The sequence below is a fragment of the Solanum pennellii genome, chromosome 7 (genome assembly GCF_001406875.1).
Source record: "Solanum pennellii chromosome 7, SPENNV200".
NCBI classification, from domain to species: Eukaryota; Viridiplantae; Streptophyta; class Magnoliopsida; order Solanales; family Solanaceae; genus Solanum; species Solanum pennellii.
Window position 1 is genome coordinate 60,125,629 of NC_028643.1, and position 10,322 is coordinate 60,135,950.

Consider the following 10,322-nt stretch of genomic DNA (forward strand, 5'->3'; position numbering starts at 1 on the left):
TATATATATATATATATATAGGTGTCTGAGTGATATTTAGCTTAATGGTTAATTGTTTAAAAGAAAGAGGCAACCACGTGAACATTAATGGGCAATAAACAAAGTTATGTTTGTTCCTATTGTTATAGTTGTAACGAAGGAACCGGAGGAAACCATTAAATTTCCTTTTGTTAGATCTCTAGTAGTTGATAATAATTGTCACAAATTTTGGCAATGGTGAGATAATAATAAAATAAGGAAGTGATTATTATAGAATAGACTAGATTCAATTCAGGCAACAAATTATACACTTTCTAGTTACTAGTGTTTACACCAGTGACCATTGATGTTCAGGATTTTGTGTATGTGTACTCAAATCATAGTTAAAGTTTGATTTATTCAGGTAGATAATTAAATATTTCGTGTACTGCATATTTCTAATATCATTAAAGTTATGATAGTTTGAAAAAAATTCGAGGCATTGAGAAAAGGAAAAGCATTGTGGACATAGCTTGTTGAAATCCGATTCTTCGGTGGAGGTAGTTTATGATTTATGCTATTTGATAGTAAACTCTTAGAGGTGATTGATATGCATTGAATTATATTGTAAAGTTCTCTATGTACTTGATTGTATGATTATGTGATTTGGTTGTGTGGTTTGTGATTGGTCTAAAATCCTGAGAACGTGAGATTTATAATTTGAACCTCTCTATCGAAGTAATGCATTGAATAAAGAAAGCTTGATGAAATATTGTTAAAGAATTAAAAAGTGATGATAATAAATGATATATTAGTAATATTATTGGATCGGAGTGTCACATTCCGACACGATATAATTGGATCGGAGTGTTACGTTCCAACACAATATTCTTGGATCGGAGTGTCACGTTCCAACACGATATTCTTAAATTAGAGTGTCACGTTCCGACACGATATTTTTCGATTGGAGTATCAAGTTCCGACATAATATACTTAGATCGGAGTGTCACGTTACGACACGTTATAATTGGATTGGGGTTTCATGTACATACATAATAATATTAATGGGAAAACATTACTCCATCTCAAAGAACTCAATTTCCAAAATGGTTTGGTTTGGAGGCATGAGTCCTCATATGTATGCTTGATATTGTGATAGATTGTGTACTTACTTTGGTGTTATTGTTACTTATTCATGTTGTTTGTTGCTTACCGCCTGTTAAATTTCATAGTTGATTTTATACTATTATTCATTGTATATTTTTCACGCCCCGAGCTACTCCCGAGACGCGGACACGGAACCTAGGACCACAAGTGATCCGAAGCTAACCCTGTTGGAATGATCATGAGCATACTAAAAAAATTTAACTAATGCGGAAGCTAAATCATAATTAAATTTGAAAAGATGGGGAATACCCATATTCTATAACTAAGATATTGGAAAACAATGAGTTTAATACAAAGGAGATATTAACTCAATACTAAGCTGAATCTAACTCTGTCTGAAATAATCCTTTAATCCGGACTAGAAATATTTTGACAAGCCCGAGCTAAATCTAGCAAAAACTGAAACTAAAGTGACTGAACACTGAAATGAAACTCATAACTGTTGTCCTCGGAGAATGATGACTCAACACTAAATCTGCTGAACTGGAGATCGGAAATCGATCTATGCGTTATCTGGATGCTGAGAACCTGAACCTACATCACGAGAAGATATAGCGCACGTATGCGTCAGTACTTGAAAGGTACTGAGCATGTAGGATAGAGTAAAACTGAAATAAAACATAACTGAACAAAGATAAAAGCAAGTATAATATTCTGACATGATAACTGAATTCTGAGCTAAGTAAATGCAATGACCAATTTATAACATGATGAAACTGAATACTGAATATATTGATAAATGATCAATGCAGAGAGTCTGACTGAACTATGGGAGACACTAATAACCGATAATAAAACCACATGGATAAATGTGGAGTCTGATGTATACGCCCCATCGAGAGGACCCAGTATACCCTGCCAAAGGTACAAAGGCATGCTGGCGTGATCACTAAACTGATTGCCACAGTGGGGACTTAAAACCTTCTTGGCAAGTAGTTTTGGGACTAATTGGGTACGCTGAACCCTAGTTCAACTCGTTACTTTGCTACTCCCATTGTATTCTATAAATTAACTGATTATGTCTAAATTTCTGTAAATACTGGATAGCTTTAAACTGAACACGCAAACTGAGAATGCAATAATTAATCTGGTAATTATTCATTTATAACTGAGGCATGTATATCTGAAGTGTCTAAAATATCTGACCTAGCATGTGTAATTCAAGAACTAAAGAAATACAAAGCTAGGGTTCAAAAATTCATGCAATAAACTGAATAATAACATGATAATCTGATTTGGAACATATAACTAATAAGTTCATAAAGTTCTCTTGAAGTTCTAGAAACCCTAGATCTAATCATGATATGGAAATCAAGAATCTGAATGAAAACTAGGGACCCAATGGGTGAAAGGAACCCACTAGTGTAATTCCACATACCTGGTGATGAAATTCACGAAGAAACACTTAGATTTCTAGGTTGGAACTGCTGGAAACTTGCTTCGTTCTTGAACTAGGGTTCTTGAGTTTTTTCTTCTTTCTTGCTTCTAGTGTCTAAGTTTTGATTTAATGATTTGACTTAAATATGTTTTAGTTATGTTTCTAGGCTTAAACTGACTAAAATATGATGATTTAGGGACAAAACGACGTAACTTAGGGTTTAAAAAAAGTGGGAAAGGTCCAAAAGACCCCTGGGAAAGTTGCTGTCGGACCAAACGTCGTCCAAGACTGGCGTTCCGTTGTCTGACCGACGGCCCGTCGTTGGGTCCGTCGACTGGGCCTGTTCGACATGCCTTTACTAAAATGGGAATAACTTTTTACCCGTAAGTCTGATTTTACAAAAATCGTTGTTTATAGAAAGATAATTCAATTATTTATCTGTGGGTAGGTTATGAGACAACTAATTCATTTTTGTGATAAGAGTTATGACCATTATAAATTGACCCAACTGCATTTCTCTTTAACTATCTGTAAATTCTTCTACCTACAGACCGTGTTGGTCATCTGTAACTCTTGTTAGAGAGTGGATGAAGTGAGTAGTGATCGACGGTCACGGACTACGGACCGTCGTTTGACCTACGGATCGTAACTCTGTCTGTGGTCTAATACTTAACCAATTTTTCTAGGCTGAAAATTTTGGGAGTTTTTGATCCCATCGACGGTTGTGCAGGACGGACCGTGGGGTCAGACTACAATCCGTCGATGTCACCGTTGGTTGCACAGCAGATTTTTTTCTGTAAAGATGGATTTTGATCTATTTGGCTACTGGGTGTTACATTATCTCTCCATTGGGAACATTCATCATCGAATGAAGACTAAACTAGCTAAAGTCGAGGGAGAGAGATGCAGCCCTACTACTAAACACTGAGAACTGAGTTTCTGACATAATTGAGTTTCAAATACATGCAATTACGCTGAAAATGCAAGTGCAAACTGAGGGAACATGATTCTAAAACTAAATTTACGCATGAAAGACTGGAAAACTTAAGAGGAACTATTACATCAAGCTGGAGTGGAATCGGAAAAGCTTCTGCTTCCCAAGTCGCCCCCTCTAAGGACTGACTCCTCAACTAAACCTTAACTAAAGAAACTTTTTTACTTCTCAACCTTCTAACCTGACGGTCAAACAGCTCAACTTTTACTCCTCATAAGAAAGACTATCTTTCACCGTCACACTCTCTAATGGCACTGCAGAGGTTGGATCACCCACAAACTTCTGCAAGAGTGAGATGTGGAAGACCAGATGCACTGCTACTAATTCTGCTGACAACTCTAACTCATATACCACCTTGTCAACCCTTATCATGATCTTGTAAGGTCCTACATATCTGGGACTGAGTTTTCCATTCTTTCCGAATCTTATCACCCCTTTAGTAGGTGAGATTTTTACAAAAAACCCAATCATCATCTTGAAACTCTAGTTCCCTCTCCTTACATATGCATAAGATTTTTGACGACTTTGGATTGTCTTAAGTCTATCTCTAATGAGTTTCAGTTTCTCCAAAGCGGAAAAGACTGACTTTGGCCCAATCAAAGTTGCTTCACCTACTTCAAAACAACCAACAGGAGATCTACATCTATGCCTATATAAAGCCTCATAAGGGGCCATCTAAATGCTGGAATGATAGCTATTATTGTATGAAAACTCAATAACATGAAGGTGATCATCCCAATTACCTTTGAAATCGATAACGCAAGCTCTCAACATATTCTCTAAGGTCTGAATGGTACGCTCTGCCTGCCCATCCATCTGTGGATGAAATGTTGTACTAAGGTTAACTTGAGTACCAAAACCTTTCTGAAATGACTTCCAGAATGAGAGGTAAATTGAGGACCTCTATATGAGATGATAGACAAAGGAACCCCATGCAACCTCACAATCTCATTAATGTAAAGCCTTGCATAGTCTTCTGCCGAATATGTAGTCTTGACCGCCAAGAAGCGAAAAGACTTAGTCATCTTATCAACTATCACCCAAATGGAGTCTTGTTGTTTGTGAGTACGCGATAATCTTGTGATGAAGTCCATATTGATCACATCCCACTTCCAAGTAGGAATATCAATCTCTTGAGTCATAACCCCTAGTTTCTGATGTTTAACCTTGACTTGCTGGCAATTGGGGCACTTACTAAAAAAGTCTGCTATATCCCTCTTCATGCCATTCCACCAATAGACTTCCCGCAGATCGCGGTACATCTTAATGGAACCTTGATGAATAGAATACCTAGGGTTATGGGATTCTAATACCAAGCGAGCTACCCTATGAACATCCTTCACTAGCTCCTTCCTTTCTTCCTCAACATGGGCTACACTACCCACATATAATCTACTAAGGGCATCTTCTACTACATTCACCTTACCCAGATGATAATGCACACTCATATCATAATCCTTAAGGAATTCAAGCCATCTTCTCTGGCGAAGATTCAACTCTTTCTAGGTGAACACATACTTAAGACTCTTATGGTCACTGAACACATCTACGTAAACACCATATAAGTAGTGTCTCCATTTCTTGAGTGCAAACACCACTGCTACAAGCTCGAGGTCATGAGTTGCAGAGTTCTTCTCATGAACCTTGAGTTAACTAGAGCCATAAGCCATCACCTTACCTCGCTGCATCAACACACAACCTAAGCTAACTCTGGATGCATCACCATAGATCACATAACCATCGTAACCTTCTGGTAGAGTTAAGACAGGAGTTGTAGTCAATCGTGTTTTCAATTCTGTGAAGCTTTTCTCACAATCATCTAACTATTGAAACTTGACCATCTTCTCAGTCAACCTAGTCAATGGTAGCAGAGGTACATCTGGGCCACTGTTTCAATGCTTATATCTTCTGCAAATCCACTCAGATCTTTTCGCTAGATACAATGTGACCAAGAAAAGCAACAGATTGCAACTAGAACTCTTATTTACTAAACTTAGCGAATAACTGGCGATCCTTGAGAGTCTGCAGAACAACTCTCAAATGACTTGAATGTTCTTCCTCACTCCTAGAGTAAATGAGGGTATCATCAATAAAGATGATAACAAACAAGTCCAAGTACTGTTTGATAACTCTGTTCATCAAATCCATGAAAGCTGCAGGAGCATTAGTTAGTCCAAACAACATAACTACGAATTCATATGACCATACCAAGTTCTTAAGGCTGTTTTGGTATGTCACTATCTTTGACTCTGAGCTGGTGATAACCCGATCTGAGGTCTATCTTTGAGAAATGGCTAGCACCCTAAAATTGGTCAAACAAGTCATCAATCCTGGGGATGGGATACTTATTCTTGATAGTGACCTTATTGAACTTTCTATAGTCAATGCACATTCTGAGAGAAGCATGTTTATTACTTACTAAGAACACTAGTGCACCCCATGGTGAAATACTAGGTTTGATGAAGCCCTTATCTAGAAGGTCTTTCAACTGGTCTTTCAATTTTTTAAGCTCTGCTGGAGCAATTCCGTAACGAGGAATAGAAATAGGCTGGGTATCTGGAAGGAGATAATTCAATTATATATCTGTCGGTAGGTCATGAAACACCTAATTCATTTTGTTCTAAGAGTTATGAACAATTGAAGTTGGTCTAATGGCATTTCCCCTTAACTGTCTGCAAATTTTCCACCTACGGACTGTGCTGGTCATCCGAAGCTCTTGTCAGAGAGTGGGTGAAGGGAGTATTTATTGACGGTCACAGACTACGGACCTTGTTGAACCTACGGACCGTAAGTCCGTCCGTCGTCCAAGACTTAACCAATTTTTCTAGGGCTGAAATTTTCGGGAGTTTCTGATCCCATAAACGGTTATGTAGGACAGATCGTGGGTGAGATTACGTTCCATCGATGCCACCATTGGTTGCACCTGCAAAAAAATTTTCTGTAAAGATAGTTTTTGGTCTATTTTGGCTACGGGGTGTTACAATATTAGTTTCTATTCTAGGTTGGCCGATGATACCTACTCAGTACATGTTGCCCCGTACAGAGCCCTAATTGTGTTTTCATTTGTTTTCCTTTTATGGAGTGCAGTGAGTTTACCGACGACTTTTACTTGCCCTCATCTGTAGTCCATCTCCAGCATATCACGTTCCAGGGTGATCTATTCATTCAAGATCATATTGGATACTCTTGGTCAGAGCATGATGTCCTTAGTTTTCATAAATAAACTATTAATTTATTTTTGTGTCGTTAATAACCTTTGAGTTAGTATTTGAAGATAAAATGTCCTTGATGTGATTACTCTCAAGGTTTGGTGATAATATGTAATAGGCTTAGAGGTTTATTCTATTGGTTACTTTAATAAAGTTTGAACTCCCGCATTATGGTTTTTATCAATGGTTGAATACTTGACATTAGTTAGGGTTGAATTCGTTTGTTCGCCCACCTAGGGGATTAAGAGTGGGTGCCACTCACGACTCTATTTGGGTAGTGAAAAACTTGGTAAAAGAGGTTTAGGTTCAATGATCTCATCACACAAGGACAGGTCTAGTAGAGTCGTGCGGAACAATATTGGGATGTCTTTACTTTTCTACGAGAGGCTATAAGATTTTAGGAAAATTTTAATATTTCTTTCTTTCGTGCTACTACTTGAATCTAATTTGTATTTAGGTGATAGAAATTAGTATCTGAACTTCTTCACTCAGTATTACATATGTTTAGTACTGTCATAAGTTTACATAACAACACTAGAAAAAAAATGTGCCTTTTAAAATACATATATTTTCTCGATTGACTACACAATCTATAAAAACAAGTGATCAACATGATATTTTTTTTATTAAGTTCATAAAGTTTAAAACCTCATTCTTCATGGGTATTCATTTTGAATATGTTTATTCTTTTATCGTTGATTATTTTGAGCGGCTTCATAAAATGAATATAGTGGAGAGACTTACTGTTAATTTTATAACATACTAGTTTCGAGGATATACAAAATTAGTGATAGTCTCATGTTAAGTGTCGATTCATAAAGACACTACCTATGACGTAAGACAATATTTTTCTAGCTTCTTAATAAAGAATTGTATGCCCTAGACTTTGAAGGATAGGAGGAGTGATGAGTTACTGAATAGTAAGAGCTATATGTTGCACCAATTGACGTCAAAATATCTACTACGATCCATAGGTTGAGTGTATATCTGCAAGGGTCGTCAATGCTTACTTGGTTAGAGTTATGAAGTGTATTACTTTCATTATTGACTTTATCTAAGAAGTAAAGAAAATTTCTTGGTCTAGGGAGAGAACATATTCAATAATGTTTTGCAGTTATTCAATGGGTAGAAATGTGTGGGCTATTTGGATACGATCTTCTCGATAAGTATGATATGTTTTGGTTATGAATTTAACTGCCTTTCACTGTACTATACTAGTATTACTTGGGAAAGAATACATTGTTTTTCAAGTGTGAATACTAGCTACTTAAGAACATATTAGTTGTAGACATATATAGATAATGAGATTTTGTATTGCTCACATTTGACAAACCAACTACTGTATACTACATGTGGTTGAATGAAGCATTATTTTTGTGGAAAATTTTAATGGTGGATCTTTGGTACAATATCAATACAATTAGGTTATGAAATGTACCTTAAGGGTTCTGAATAAGGACCGATGATTTTACTTTTAGCTTTAAAGGGTAGATTGATACTAGAATGACAAATTTGTAGGAAAAAAAGTCCGAGTTAGTATACTTGGCTAAAATAAATTGAAGATTAAAGTAAGAAAATGTGTATAAATGTAGCGAACCTTTTAGTCGTTTTATGTATTTTAACCATTTATTTATCTTAGCCTTTTTGATAGCTTTTGTAAATAATTTATGACTTATAAGAATAAATGAGATGATTTTCAGATTTAATAAAGGATTATTTTGTCACTAATAATAATGAAAAATAATAATAATAGAAAATAAATAAATCAATGTATAAAAGAAATAAAGGCTAAAATCCCTAATTGTTGAAACTTGAAATAACGGTTGATTAAAAAAAAAAGAAAAGAACGAACAACAGAGGAAAAAGATTGAACTCAGGTAACAATCAAATAGTACAATTGATTTTAAAGGTTTAAAGTTAATCAATTATTGAACATATGGAATCTTGTGTGATTTTTTTTTTTGGATTGGGTGACTAAGAATGTGATGTTTCTTTTTAATTCAATGGTGTATCAATAGTGTTGCTACGTGTTCGGTGGCTGAGTGGAGAAAAGACGATCATTGGCTAATGGTAGGCAATTGGTAAATATATAATAGGAATTATGATTCAAGAGTTACAGTGATTCACGAAGCAGACTAGTTTTAATATTTTCCAGATTTTAGTTTTCTATAATTATCACATTATGAATTAAGTTTTGGGTATATTGAGAGGGCTAACTAAATATTTGGTGTATTATATTGTATGAAATTATCAGGATTGAATTGTTGGAACAAATTAAGACTTAGCCATAAGCTTGAAACTTAGGAACTTGATTATAAAATTGGCTGAATTTTTGGGTCAAGGCTAAACACATAGTAATATGAGTGTTGTTAGTGTTGAAATCTTATTGTGGTCATTTATTTGAATGGATTTTTTGAGTTGGAAGTTCAATGAAAGGGAAAGGCTCAAGTTCCAGAGTTAATTCTTGGTTGAACGAGGCAAGTGGATTTCTTAACCCTTGTTAACTGTATAAAATGCGTCTATTTCCTTATGATATGTGTTTTCGAGTAATGGAACTTGGTGACACGCTGACTTGTCCACCTTAATTAATTCTAATGATGAAAAGGCTATGTGATTAATTGTTTTTGTGTGATTAGTTGAGAATGGTAAGAGTATTGGTGTTATAAAGGTAAGATTTATTACTATAGAATGTGGATTGTAACCCGATAATGTCAAAGAATATGGGTATTAGCTGATATATTATTGACTTGATTTATTATGTGTGATTGTATTCATTACTGAACTCATATATATGTAATGATTAGGGTGATTATATGTCATAGAGACATTTGATTTATTGAGATGTTGCATCATCTCCTTTATTTGACATCATATTATGCACATGCATTATCATGAGATTGGATATGAGTAAAGGTCTAACACGTGAAGATCGTTCGTGTTGAGATCGCATTATGATTACTTCTGAATGTGGAGATTATCCATGCGATGGAGATGTTCTGATTATAATTTGGGCACGTGGAGATTGTCAATGAGAAATTAATTTTATTTATGATTAGTACGTTGAGATCGTCCACACTGACACGTGGAGATTGTCCGTGTCAGTATATGGACCTCGCGAGTTCCCCATGGGTCATAAACTCTTGATGTATTTTCGAGGAGTATCATGTATGTACAGTTGAGGGAGTACTTGATATTCTGAGGCATATCACTTCATGGTGTCATATTGCATTTCATCCCATGACATATTTCATCCTTGATGATTATGTATTTTCTTGGTGATTAGAAAGTATTTGATATTTGGTTACCTATATTTGATGAACTTGATCTTGTGAGTTTTTAATATTGTGAATGCCTTTTTGTAGGGGTTGTAATTGATAAATATTGAGCTTGTTGTTAAGAATATGTGATTGTTAGAATCTTGTTGTTGAGATATGTGCTTGTATGTGGTGACTTGTTAGGCTGGGTTGGTTTTGTGCAGGTTATAGTGATGGAGATTCGGTTAGGGCATAAGGAGTACTCGTATTATATTCCCTTAAAGGTTTACATGCTGAGTACAGTGTGGTTTGGTACTCACCCCTTTCTTCCACAATTTTTTATATGTTATTAGCCAGGACCT